Here is a 12981-nt window from a genome sequence, read left to right as displayed (position 1 = left end):
TCATAGGAGCCATCCCACCACGCCTCCATGGTGCCAATAAGATCACAGGCTTGCAGGCATGCGCACGTCTCTAACTCCTCTTGTTTATTCCCCATGCTACATGTATTTGCATAGAGGCATTTATGTTGGGCCCCCAATGAATATAGTTTGCAAGAAGGAAGAACAAAATATTTCCCTGTAATGGCTACTTGGAGGCTATGAGAACAGCCTAAAAATATTCAGAGCATGTAAAAAACCAAAGCTGCAAAACATTTTTTTAAAAATAAAATTAATGAGATGAAGCTGAGCAAAGAAAAAATATACATCAGATTAAACTGCAAAATCATCTCCTGATGGAAGCAGTTGGAAGAATCACTAGCCCCAATCATTTAAAGCAAGACAAGGCAAAGCAATGAGTGGAGCAATGATCTTTGTGGCCATAGAGCACCTTGCTAAGCAGTTAATGAAATACCCTTGTATTGTTATTTCAGGTGATCTTTTGGAACTGGTGTAGTGGTCTATACTTCACCCATACCACAAATGCCCATTATATGCTCATTTGGAAAGGAGGAGGCTGGGTTAGCTGGAGTAAGAGCAGAAGGACCTGCAAATGCAGATCTTGCTTCATGCAGAACCACAGAGCAGCCATGAGGGGCACCTCCGAGGCTTTTGACAGACATGAAGTATTTCCTTGTGACTTAGTAGCTTCAAGGCACAGGGTCCTCTTTCAAGTGTCACAAAGTCCACTTGCCTCAGATGTGGCTGTCAAGCTTGCTGGAAAAGACAGATTCAGAGGATATCAAGCAGAGACACCAGCTGTTAGATAAGATAATACTCCTGAATTGCCGACGGAAAATAATTTCCTACAACATTGCTCAATAGCCCTGTCTAGTCATTTCAGGTAACTGAAGTGATGAGGTTTCCACTGTTTCTCCAGTGAAACTTTTCTACTGAATATATTCCCTGTAAAAACTGGTCCTAATGCTGATCCCAAGTTCTCCTTTGCTCAAATTTACTAATCAAGCCCCAATTAAAGTTCTTTATGTGACACAGTTGTCTGATTAACATTGCTGTTATGTAATTGGAGTAACTGAAACAACTGATGCAAAGTGGAGAAGGACATTGTGCTATCCCATTTATGATAGTCATCTCCTGATGCACTGCAGTGTTTTCAGGCCTCTCCCGGAATGATGGTAGGCAAGAACTACCAGAAAGATTTTATGAGAACATCTCTCTGGCTACCACCTCAGCAACATCTAAGATGCAGATGCATCTCAACATGTGCTCCGTGCTAGCAGGTGACCAAGATGTATGAGATAGATAGCAGGCAACTAAAATTCAAACAGTTTATGAGTGGGAATACTGGTTCTGCTACATAGATCACTTTAGAAATAAAGGTATTCTTCAAGGGAACAGCAACCCTGTATAGTTAAGCAAACCGTAGACTCTAGGGTTACTTTGAGAAGACAGATTGCTGAAATCAGTGGTTTTCAACATTAACCTTTTCCTCCTGGAAAGGTCAGTTCATGCCTCTATTTCACTGAACATGGGAGCTTAAGTGCTAGAATTAATGCATCTTAGGAGCAACGACCCCAAGAGAGGGTCTGTCAAAGCCGTAACAGCATAAAACAAGGGGATTTGTGTGTTTTTTCGGTCTGCCACACGCAGCTTTACAGTCACTAGTATAATGCCCTTTTGGAAATCCCTTGGTGATAGCACATTTCATTTGTTCTACATTTAGGTTACCACTTCTTAACAACTAATATGGGAGCAAAGGAGCTTTGTTTTTTTAGCTACAGAAGCAAGCAGAGATGTTATGGTACTGCAGGGCAGCTCACAACACATATCCCCACCTTATTCTTACAGCAGCATCCTAGGTTTCTGGAGATAAACAAAGATGGCAGATTGAAACCTTTTTATTCTGAGATTTTTCCTGAAGTCTTGAAGCATATTTTCAACTTTGAATAAACATTTCCCTATATAAATGGCCTACTAAGCAGATAATCCCTTGTTACCTTACCTAGCAAGGGTCTTATTTTATATCATTAGTGTACTGCTCCTATTAAAATTCCACAAACATCACCCAGATCTGCCAACCATGATGTATTCAAATATTGTGCTCTATGGCCTTTGTGTTTTTGCACACATAAGAGGCTATGCTTTTAAAATGTAGCCCTAGATTATGATGCTTGAAAACCACTCACCCTTTTATAAAATATTCCACCTGATGATGTAAAGAGCCTTTCAGAGAAATGTTCCTCTGTGAAGTGTAAGTTAATCTTATAGGTGTACTAGTCACTGAAATCACCAGCTGTGAGTTTCCAAACTTTCAATTATCCTGCCCCATTGGACTTTTTTGGCTTTCTAACCTAAGCCCTCTCTCTGAGACACAAGGCAGCACAAAAAGTTAAAACAGCATGGGATGTGCAGGCTGAGGAGCACACTTATATCATCATGGTGCCATCCTCCCCTCTGCTGAAGCAAGTGCTTTCACTCTCTTCTCTCCAATATCCCAGAGGGGTCCATGAGATTTCTTGATACTTCTTTTGACTCATCTAAAAGGTTAAATCTTCGGAGTTAAAAGAAAAAACCAAACATTTTCTCAAGCATGTATTACCTTTGCAACTTGTGGGCTAGGTTACCCTTTGAAAAGTATGCTTAAGAAATAGGTATACTTTCAGTATGCCACTCGTCTCCTAGATTCTGCAAGGGTCCATGTAAATCTCAGCTCTTTCTACAAGTACCAGAAGCCAGTAGGTGATAAAGAGAGAAGGACATTTCCAACAACAGCAAGCCTACACTCCAAAGTTCCTGTCATCTGCAGAAAAAAAATCCTGGGCTTATTAGAGCTACTGGAAAAGTTTGAGGTGAAAGTGAGAAAGGATGCTCATCAGGAAGAGTGGGTAATCTGAAGTCCTTGGGATTTCTCCCCCGGTGAAAACATGGAAAGCAGTCTTCAGCCATGGTGCCCTGCAGACAGACCAAAGAATCGCAGCATGCAGGAGGAAGCTGCTCTGTGAATTCTGACTGCTTCTCCTGAGTGATGACGACAAGAACAAGAGCTGAATCTTCACCAGTACTTGAAATTACAGCAGCATATCCCTTTTTACATTACTTATTTAAAGAAAATGCCTTCTCAAAAAAAATGCCAACTGCACACAAGATAATTTTTTTGTGAAAAAAAATTGTACATGCAGTAGCTGGCAAAAGTTTAATAATTCTGAGTTCTCACTGGACAAGTAAACTAAATAATTCGAGGCATTTTCACAACTACTAAACAGAATTTATAAGCTTAGATTGCTGATCTCACATATGGTTAAGGGAAATCTCCACCAGTCCATATCATTATCACCTTCAATTCTAACTCTCTTATAGTTACAGCAGTTTGGGAATGTTCAATGTGAAAATTAAGTTCCTTACAAAAGCAGAGCTGGTAAGATTCTGGTTTTACACTTGATTCTTTGCTTTTCAGTCATTGCTGCCTTTATTTCTAATAATCTCACATTACAGAAGCACCAAAGGAATCCAGAGGCAACTGGAAAACCACCGTGCTGAGCACTGTAGGTAGCTAGAGACAGTCCTTGCTCCAAGCAGCAGGAGAAACATCAGGAAGCTTCTAAAATGTAAGAAAACAGCCACTGTTTAAGAATATTTTTCAGAGCTGGAGTGTTGATAGATTATGTGTGATATCTACGGGGGCTGCATGATCTTCAATTAACAAGGTTACAGTAAAATGAGTCCTAGTATCACCACTTTTGGGATAATGCAGAGTAAAATCATGGGGGGAAAAAGGCAACAATGCAATGGCTAACAAACAGCATATAAGTATTGGAAGATAGGCACAAAATATGAGTGATGATTATCAAAGGTCTATAAATATAACCTAGAGAAAACTCAGGGGGCAATAACTTCAATCTATAAATACCTTCAAAATATAAATATAAATGAAGTAAGGGAATTACTTAATCTCAGTAAATGCTGAGACACCGAAGCAAGCTAACAAAGAGCTGAGATTAAGCTCAGAGTGCATTTCTGAATGCTAAAAGCAGCTGGAGTCTGAAAAAGACTATCAAAGACAGTATCATCCTGGTAATACTCAAAGATATATTAGGTGAGGCATTAGTGGGAAGAAATGCAGGCAGGGCACTATCTTGCAAAGAGCAGAAAGAACAGCTGGCTGATCAAGCAACCTTTCTAGCGCTCACACCCATCTAGTGTCAGGCATGGCCCGAATGGATTTTCAGCCCTTGGGATGGGTGTTTACAGCACTCCGGCTCCTGCATGTGACAGTAACATAGCAGCTGGAGGGCAAAGAAACACAGTGGTATCAAACTAGACATGAAGCAAGACCCTTTGGAACTCAAAAGACAAACAAAATCCAAATTAACTTGGGGAGTTTATGAAAGCTTTTAGGTCAACTTCACCCCAGAGCATTAAGGCTTTTGTCTTTTCTTGTGTTGAGGGGAAGCTTGTCAAGTACTGATGTGGCCCATCACTATTCTCATATGGAGATGCCGTCCTTGAAAATCTTGGCTCCTAGGATGCGCAAATCAAAATGCAACCCTGCGTGTGGGACTGGCAGTCCCCTGGGCCTGCCTGCACGTTTTTTCTGAAGGTACCTTATTCTATGTATGTTACTCAGGGCTAAGGGACACTAGGGGTCCCAATGTAGCATTTGGTTGGGGGAAGAGTGTAAGTATCCTTTGGGTTTCTATAAAGGTTCCCTAGTAATGACAGTTACAGTCTGGTCAGAAGGAAGTTCAGGCTTTAGCCTTGTATGGATAAAACTGCATGGAAGTGTTGTTAATGCAACAGCCCACATTAGGTAAGCACATAGTTGTGGTGTTCCACAGTATTTCAGCCTCATTCATTTAAATTTTAATTTCTTGTTTAGATGCAGGCCTAAAAATGCCTGTTATTATCTATGCAAAAATGGGCACATGACTATTACTCTAGGACCACTAATTTGTTCCTTTTTTTTTTTTCTTTACATCTATATTAGCAACTGCACCCTCGCAGAAAGAATTGTCACATTTAATGCATTTTATTGTCTTGGCTGCTGAATCCTGACTAGTGACATTATTTTAGATGTGTTACTGATAAACAATTTCCTTGCAGTGCAAAATGCCAGAATTGATACAGCAGTTGCTCTCAGTCCAGCCAATTGCTTCTAGCATCTTGAATGATTTCTTGAAGACCAAGTCTATTTTAAAGGTTTTGGATCTTTTAAAGCCCAACTAACTACAAACAGCATAGAAGAAGGAATAATTCTCCCAGTTAAGCCTCCCACAGAGACTGTTCTCTGTGCCAGTGTACAGATGAATAGGCTTTGAATGCTAATTGTAACACTGTGTGTACTCTTCCTGAGCTAATCAGCTCACGGGGTACAGAAAAGCAACTTCTATTATCAATTCCATTCCACCACACAAACCATCCTGAAATGCTTTTCCAATAGCTAATTTAGAGACCTCCTGTTGGCTTAGTTCAGGCTGTGGAAGGTTTGTAAACAAGCTGTGCTATTCAAGAGGAATTTGCTCTCCCTCAGCATCTCTCTCACTTTCTCTGTCTTGCCTAAAGTGTTAGGAGCTAATGGAAATAGTTGCCCAAGAGTGGGAAGCAGAGCATGTTAATACCTACTGGCAAAAGCACAAGTTCAATGTCTCAAGAGGTTTCATGTGCCACAGACTGGAAAACTCACTTGCAGATCTAAGTAACAGTGTATCATTTGCTTTACGAAGTAGAAAAAAAAAACAGTGCCAAAAAAATTTCTCCTTTTGATAGTGGAGTAGTTTTTACCATTATAAGTTAAATACAAATTTGGGGCTGTCCCTCACTTTCGAATTAAATATTGTATATATGATCAAAGCGAGCAGTGATAACCTTCAGATATAAAACCTCTGCTGAGAACTCTGCCAACATGAACTGCAGACAGCATTAATAAGCTGAATGCTAAGAGCTTCCCTACACCATGTATGGCTGCTTAGATCTGCACTGAATGTGTAAAGAAGTGCTGCTAAAACTGAGTATTTTCTATTGGTACAAGTGACCAGAACAGCAATGTGGTGAAGACATTTTCAGACTAGGTATTCTCTGCTTTTATATCCCCAGTGAATGTACTCTTAATCTGTTCAGAAGTCTGGTTTGTTAAAAAAAAAAAAATAGTGCAGTTTCACAGAAAAAAGCCTTCTAATGTTTCTGGCACTGCTCTGTTTTAAATCTTTCGGAAAAGAGTATTCAGACTGACTGTGGAGAAACAGGCTTTCTTTGTAAGCTAAAATGTGTGGAATAGCTGGTAGCAGTCCTTGGGGGGAAAGAAACCCAACTACTCCCTGCCTGGGAAAAACAAAAAAACAGAAAACCAAACCAAACCAACAAACAAAACACCACAAAAAACCCCACACAAAACAACCAAACCAAAACACACCACACCAAAGCACCACAACCCAAAAGAGAGCTCCTTATTTGAGATGAAGGGAGTTTTGCAATTTAATATTATTCTTACTAACTAATAAAGATTTTAGTGTAGCACAAATGGACTTTCAGAGACCCTTTGTAATTGTTCCTCCTTACTGAAAGTTCATTTGAACCTATTGTGTTCATATTCCACTGTAACAGGTTGTACACTATTCTGAACTGCACCAGGGAGCTGCTGTTGTTATCATACATACCACAATCTGATGTGCGAAGCTATTTGTAAACCATTAAAAATCCACATTGAGTTGAAGTGCAGGCATACATTTTCCTGCCACACAATTAAGATGCAAAACAAGGACTTTGTCTTCAGATAAACCATTCACCAAATCCCCAGTTTATGCTGAAAGCTGAAAGAAGAAAATTACTTAATGATCTGGTCTCTCTTACAGCTGAAAACACATTTATGAAAGTGACTTAATTCTTCAGCCACTCTGTAACCTGTTTTGTTCAGCACTGGAAACACATTGTTCAAAGGGCTTAATATTGTTCTTGACCAACTTTTGAAATGGGAAGTGCAGGCCAAACTCCCCTTCTGCTGAAGTTGGTAGCAGAATCCTACTTCTTCAGCCACCATGTGAATAACTGTGGTTCCCACTGGCAGTGAGAGTACTTCAGGAAATACTACTCATGTCTCACATAAGTGACCCCTTTGTTTCTCATCCACATTGACTGTGTATGTCACAGCAGCTTCTTACACAATACAAGCAAAGAGTCTAAAGAGTGTTTTAGAACCGCATGAAAACAGCATCTTGTCTTCAATTCAGACAAGGATCTCTTACCCATGTTTCCTTTGGCTTTTTCTCATTAGCTAGGAGATGAAAATCTCAAGCATCTCATAGCTCTTTATTAATACATACTCATTAATACATACTCACCCTAGATGAGGTTACACAGGAAGGCATCCAGGCGGGTTTTGAATGTCTCCAGAGAAGGAGGCTCCTCCACAACCTGGGCAGCCTGTTCCAGTGTTCTGTCACCCTCACTGAGAAGAAGCTTCTTCTCAAATTTAAGTGGAACCTCCTGTGTTCCAGTTTGAACTCATTACCCCTTGTCTTACTGTTGGTTGCCACCAAGAAGAGCCTGGCTCCATCCTTGTGACACCCACCCTTTATATATTTATAAACATGAATGAGGTCACCCCTCAGCCTCCTCTTCTCCAAGCTAAAGAGCCCCAGCTCCCTCAGCCTTTCCTCATAAGGGAGATGCTCCACTCCCTTAATCATCTTGTTGCCCTGCGCTGGACTCTCTCCAGCAGTTCCCTGTCCTTCCTGAACTGAGCACCCCCAAACTGGACACAATATTCCAGATGAGGTCTCACCAGGGCAGAGTAGAGGGGGAGGAGAACCTCTCTTGACCTACTAAGCACACCCCTTCTAATACACCCCAGGATGCCATTGGCCTTCTTGGCCACAAGGGCTAGAGGAAGGAAGTAATTCAGTGATGCTGGCACACATCACTGGAGAAGGAAACAGATCAGGAAAAGACCAGGAACAAAAGCTATTAGGAGAAAAGAGGGTAAGCTGATGGAAAAAACTTGTGACAGAGCCTTTCCATCCTCATCTTGAAGTCAGTAACAGTTGTGACATTTGGAGAAAGAATGGCAACAAGAAGGCTTAGGGAAGGAAATTGAAGTCTCAAAGAGGGATTTGATGGGAGCAGTGAGACTTCTGCTTAAGAAAGATTTGAAAAGACTCTTGGAAATAATTCAGTATAGACAGTCCCTCTGGGTCCTGAAATGCCCTTTCAAGACATTCAGCGGTTGAAGAAGCAGAAGCAAGATGTGACCTGAGGTTGGGTGTATGTCTCTCAACTACAAAGGAAATAATTACAAAGTAGAGCCTAAAGAATTAACTTCAGCATCTGTGAAAGCAAAAGAAGGAGCAGGTGGTAAGGAGACCTGAAGCTGCAGGGACACCAGACACGTCAATAACTTAGGGGATATAGCAGAAAGGACAAGGAATGGGGAAAGGCCCAAGGAGCACTAAAAGACCAAAGAGTGGTGACCACTGAAAATTTTGACAATGAACAGTTAGATAAGGGACAGTTAGGCATTTATTTTCAGTTCAGTTTTTTGGCAAAGGAAGACATCTCTGATATTCAAAGATGCTCAGTGTTCTTGGTATGGAAGAAGATGCCACATTGATACAACTCTGAATTAAAAGAAAAAAAGGAAAGGTTGTGGAAATGAAGGCAGTCTACAAGCTGTATTAACCCAGACATAAGGATAAATATAGACATACAGAAATATTCTGGTGTCCTAGCTGAGAGGCTGCATGGTTAACCTCTTCCTTTCCATTTTGCAGACTTTGACAAGAATCAGCACTTGCTCAAAGTAACTAAGCATCAGTATTGTATGCAAACAAAATATAAGTTCATGCATTTGTTTAGATTCATTCCTTATTTGATCATGTAAAATGCTTCCTTGATGTAATCTACAGAGCAGTACTTAGCAGATGACATCTTGCCTGAAATCCGTAAGTGTGGGATCCAGTAATTATAATATCTCAGCTACTTCAACCTGTGGTTTCTGGACCTCTGAGGAGACTTGGATTACTTCTAAGGAGTCTGCAAAAGCACGCCTAGAATCAGTACCTTCAGATTTCCTGTAGAGGGTCTGTATCTCCAGTGAGAAATTTTAAGGAATCTGTAAATTATAAAAGAATGGCCAGCTACATAGTAGTTTTAAGTTCCTTCTCTCCCCATAGCGTGTGGTTGACCTTGAGAAATATTACAGAAAGGAAATCACGCATGCAATAGCTTCCTCTCTTCTTGAGTTTTATGAAGACTTTCCTTCTTTCCCTTCTGCCCCCAAGGGCATTCCATACTACAGGGTGTTTCAAAAACATGGACCCAATTTGAAATCACTGTATCTCTGCAATCACAAACTGCCCATGAATAACACACTGCTTCAATGTCGAGTAGGTCGCACGGGACCCCAAGACTTGGCACAACACTCATTAACTCATTAAACTGTTTGCAGATTTTTGTGTAATTGTAACATGTTGCCAACATGAAACATGGTGCTTTGAAACTGGGTCCATCTTTTTGAAACACCGTCTATTTAGAAAGTGCTTGTTCAACGACAGATTAATCTTTATATAAAATCCTAAGGATGAGATGTATGTCTGAGGTCTCTCCATTATTCTACAAATAGACCACATGCTGTACTTACATGTAGTCAAGTGACTCAATTTTTAATAATGAGACTATCTCATAGGATAAAGGAAGGATTTACACTTTACTAGTAATGGGCAATTACTCTTTTTTCTTTCCAAAAGTGCTAGATTTATCAGCATTTATCCTAGTCCTTTATAGAATTCTCTCACTTCAGTAACTCCAAGGTTAGTTTTGACACAGAATGAACTGAAAGAGGACACTGGGGTTTGCTTTCAGAAAAGAGGAAGGTTACCTTAACCATGCCAATTAGTGATCTAGTACTTCCTTTATTTTAAAATTACTAGTTTGCTTAATAAGGTTTGTGGATACATTGTTTCACATCAAGGGATATATTTCAGATCACCTGTAAGTTACCTTTCTCCACTTACAGTAACCGTCCCTCTTGGTTCCCTGTTCCCTATGGTAACACCCTGCTAAAGACAGTCAATACCCATTATTTGCTGCAGTCCTTAATTTGTATCTGTTACCTACAGAGACTCCAGTTGACTGTGTCTCAAAGGATGGGTTTTTAACATGGGCTAATATTTGAGCATCTTTGCAGATGCAGGATGGGACATACCACTTTTGTAGATCCTACCATTTATGTATATACAGCTGTATATGTTTGCTGTCTATTGCAAGAGTGCAATGGAACTTCACCTATGCATGACGAACTTCTCCCTTGTTTGGCCTTTCACTCTTGTTCTCCAACAGCAGTGTTGGCAACCAACCTGCAATACACAACCTCTGCAAAGGGAAAAAAAAAATATATTGGTAGTCTGAGAACCATAATAAAAGCTGGAGTTTTCATTTGACTCTTAATTTCTACATGGTATTCTGCAAGCAAGCAGGAGCTCACTCTCGTTGCTCCAAGCCAAGCAGAAGCCATTACTGTATCAGCGGGACATACTCTGAGCTGACTGTCTCACCATTGAATCTATACAACTGCTAGAGGTATTCCAGGCTGAGCAAAGGGAGCTTGTACCTGCCTTCAAAACACAAGAGAAATACATTCTTTCTGTCCTTTGGCAGAATTACTGCGTCCTTGTTTCTCTGATTACCAGAACAGGATATGTGCTACTTTTCCTCAGAGTAGTTAGGAAAAACAAATATTGGTAAGTTATTTTTTAAAATTAATACATATTTCAAGATAGAGTTAGAGCTTTTTATTATGCCATGCAGTTTTCCTTTTTATTTCCATAGTTAACATTCTTACTTTATACTCCAAACTTAGGTCAGTCTTTGACCATAAACTTCTTGGTCTTTCTTCTTAAAGTAAACAGCAATAGGTGACAGCAAACACAGGTGTATAACCTTTGCCGAGGAACTTACAACTTGCTGTACACTCTTAACAAACAAGAGGGATTTCCCCAAATGTCTACCAAGCAACACTGGATTGTACAAAATAATTATATAGCCTCTAATCATGGAAGGCTCTCTGAATCTATGCTTTTGACCTTAATAAACATTTAAAGGAAATATGAATAAGCAGGAGCCAAGATGAAGTGGATGGATTGACATTAAAGGGAAGAAGGGGGTCATATTTAATGTACTTCACATAAGTTGTTCCACTTATAACTTCAAATGGTATCACCTTTTTATCATCTAGTCACTTAGAAGTAAAAATAAAATTCCTGTTTTGATTTCGTATGAAAGACTATATATCTATCATATCTTTGTCACGCAGTACAAACCAGTTTTCCAGTGACACTCTGCAGTAACTTATTTCTGCTTTTATTTCCACTTGCGATAAAGTTTCTAATATCAGCAAAATTTACTCTAGATTATAAGACTATGCAAATATCTATATCAATCAAGTGTAGCACTTTGATTCCTGGCAGTTGGCCAGCATAGCCCTCTGTGTAAATAAGTCTGGCTATTTCTATTTTAACCACTCATGGTTATGCCTCTCTCCTGAACTATCAAGCTAGATTACCCTTCACTGCACATTTCTTTGTGTGGGCCAAAGTCTAGAATGGAGCTGCACTTACAGACAATATAATATGTAAATGATATGCACTGCAATTAAATAAATGTCCATTCTTCTGAGCAAGGTCCATTTAGGAATGCCCTGCTGGCTTTAGAAAAGGATTGTAGTTCACAGATTCCTGATAGAAACAATGAATGAACTCTGTGAGTGGTAAAGTTAGCTGGAGGAACAAACTCAGAAGATTTGTTCAGTGACATAAATTAGGACTCAAAATTATCTCAACAGTTTACATAACATTTGCTGTGCATGAATCCATTGCCTGTGGTGTTTAATATTGCATGTACGATTTGGCAGATCCAGTGCAACTTTAGAGTGAAGCAAGGACACAGCAGATGACAATCCTCCACGAAGAAAAAAGAAAAAGTGACAGCTGTATTCGCCTATTACATATGTAGTGAAATTGATCTGGGGTTTAGTAATTATTCATTTATCTGCATGTGGGATTGTTTCATCTATTTTGCAGATTTTGGTTTGGAGTTTTTATCTTGTTATGATTTTGTACATAGGTCACTTTTGCCTAAGTAAGAACCTAATATTTGTAATGCACTGAGTGCATCACTCCATGTTTTGGAGTCCAGTGCCAATTGCTTCTTGTAACACAGCTATAGTAGCAAGGAACAATTTGAGACATTGATACAGTTCAAATCAAAATAAGAAAGGTTATAACCTTGCAGATAAAATGGCATGCAAAAAATGTATGTGTGTTTTGTTCAGGTGATTGTAACTCTCTGCGTTTGTTAAGACAGATTTTAAATACTTGAACTGAAGAACCTAAATATGCCCCATCACCCTAGACAGAAATCTATGGTTAGAAAAGCACCTTGCCAGAAAGCATTTCAGAGCTTTCATACCACCCTGCTATACCCTTGCCAAGAGGACTCAAGGAAGCACTTCAGCAAGTGAAAGACTTGCAAAGGGTGTCCTTTGATAACTAGCACATTACAGAGACTATTTTTGCTCTGTGCAGTCATCAAAAAAACATTTCAAACGCTGAGATCTATAGTTCTGCTTCCTGCTAGGTTTAGTGCCATCAGCAAAACCCACCCCAAAAAATTAGAAAACGAAACCCCAAACCAAGCAACTCCCCCGAAAGGATCTGGGTCAAGAACTTTCTTGTTGCCAAGCAGCAACTTTGTCCTGACTGCAGGGTAGCAGGGGGGAAAAAAGCTCTATATACAATCCATCCATCTAATACATCAATGAAAATATGATTTCTGGAAGTCCCAGAAGGTGCAGATACGGCATACGGCCATGCACTGGCCCCTTTGAGCATTGCTTGCCATCAGTGATAACAGGGTCAGTTAAACACACTCTGCTGAAGAAATAAACAGCATTTTCTATTCAAGTGCCTGAGCAACAAGCAGCCAGTTATATTAGTGCTG

The 12981-nt window shown here is 39.9% G+C and overlaps 1 long non-coding RNA gene across 3 annotated transcripts in view; it reads right to left on the bottom strand.

Annotated features, from left to right (window-relative positions):
* LOC135986168 (uncharacterized) overlaps window positions 1-12981 on the bottom strand; it is a 105370-nt gene that overhangs the window by 34185 nt on the left and 58204 nt on the right. The window lies entirely within an intron of this gene.

The sequence above is a fragment of the Caloenas nicobarica genome, chromosome 2 (genome assembly GCF_036013445.1).
Source record: "Caloenas nicobarica isolate bCalNic1 chromosome 2, bCalNic1.hap1, whole genome shotgun sequence".
NCBI lineage: Eukaryota > Metazoa > Chordata > Aves > Columbiformes > Columbidae > Caloenas > Caloenas nicobarica.
The sequence above is the reverse complement of the archived record's forward strand: the minus strand, read 5'-3'. Positions and strand labels throughout refer to the sequence as shown.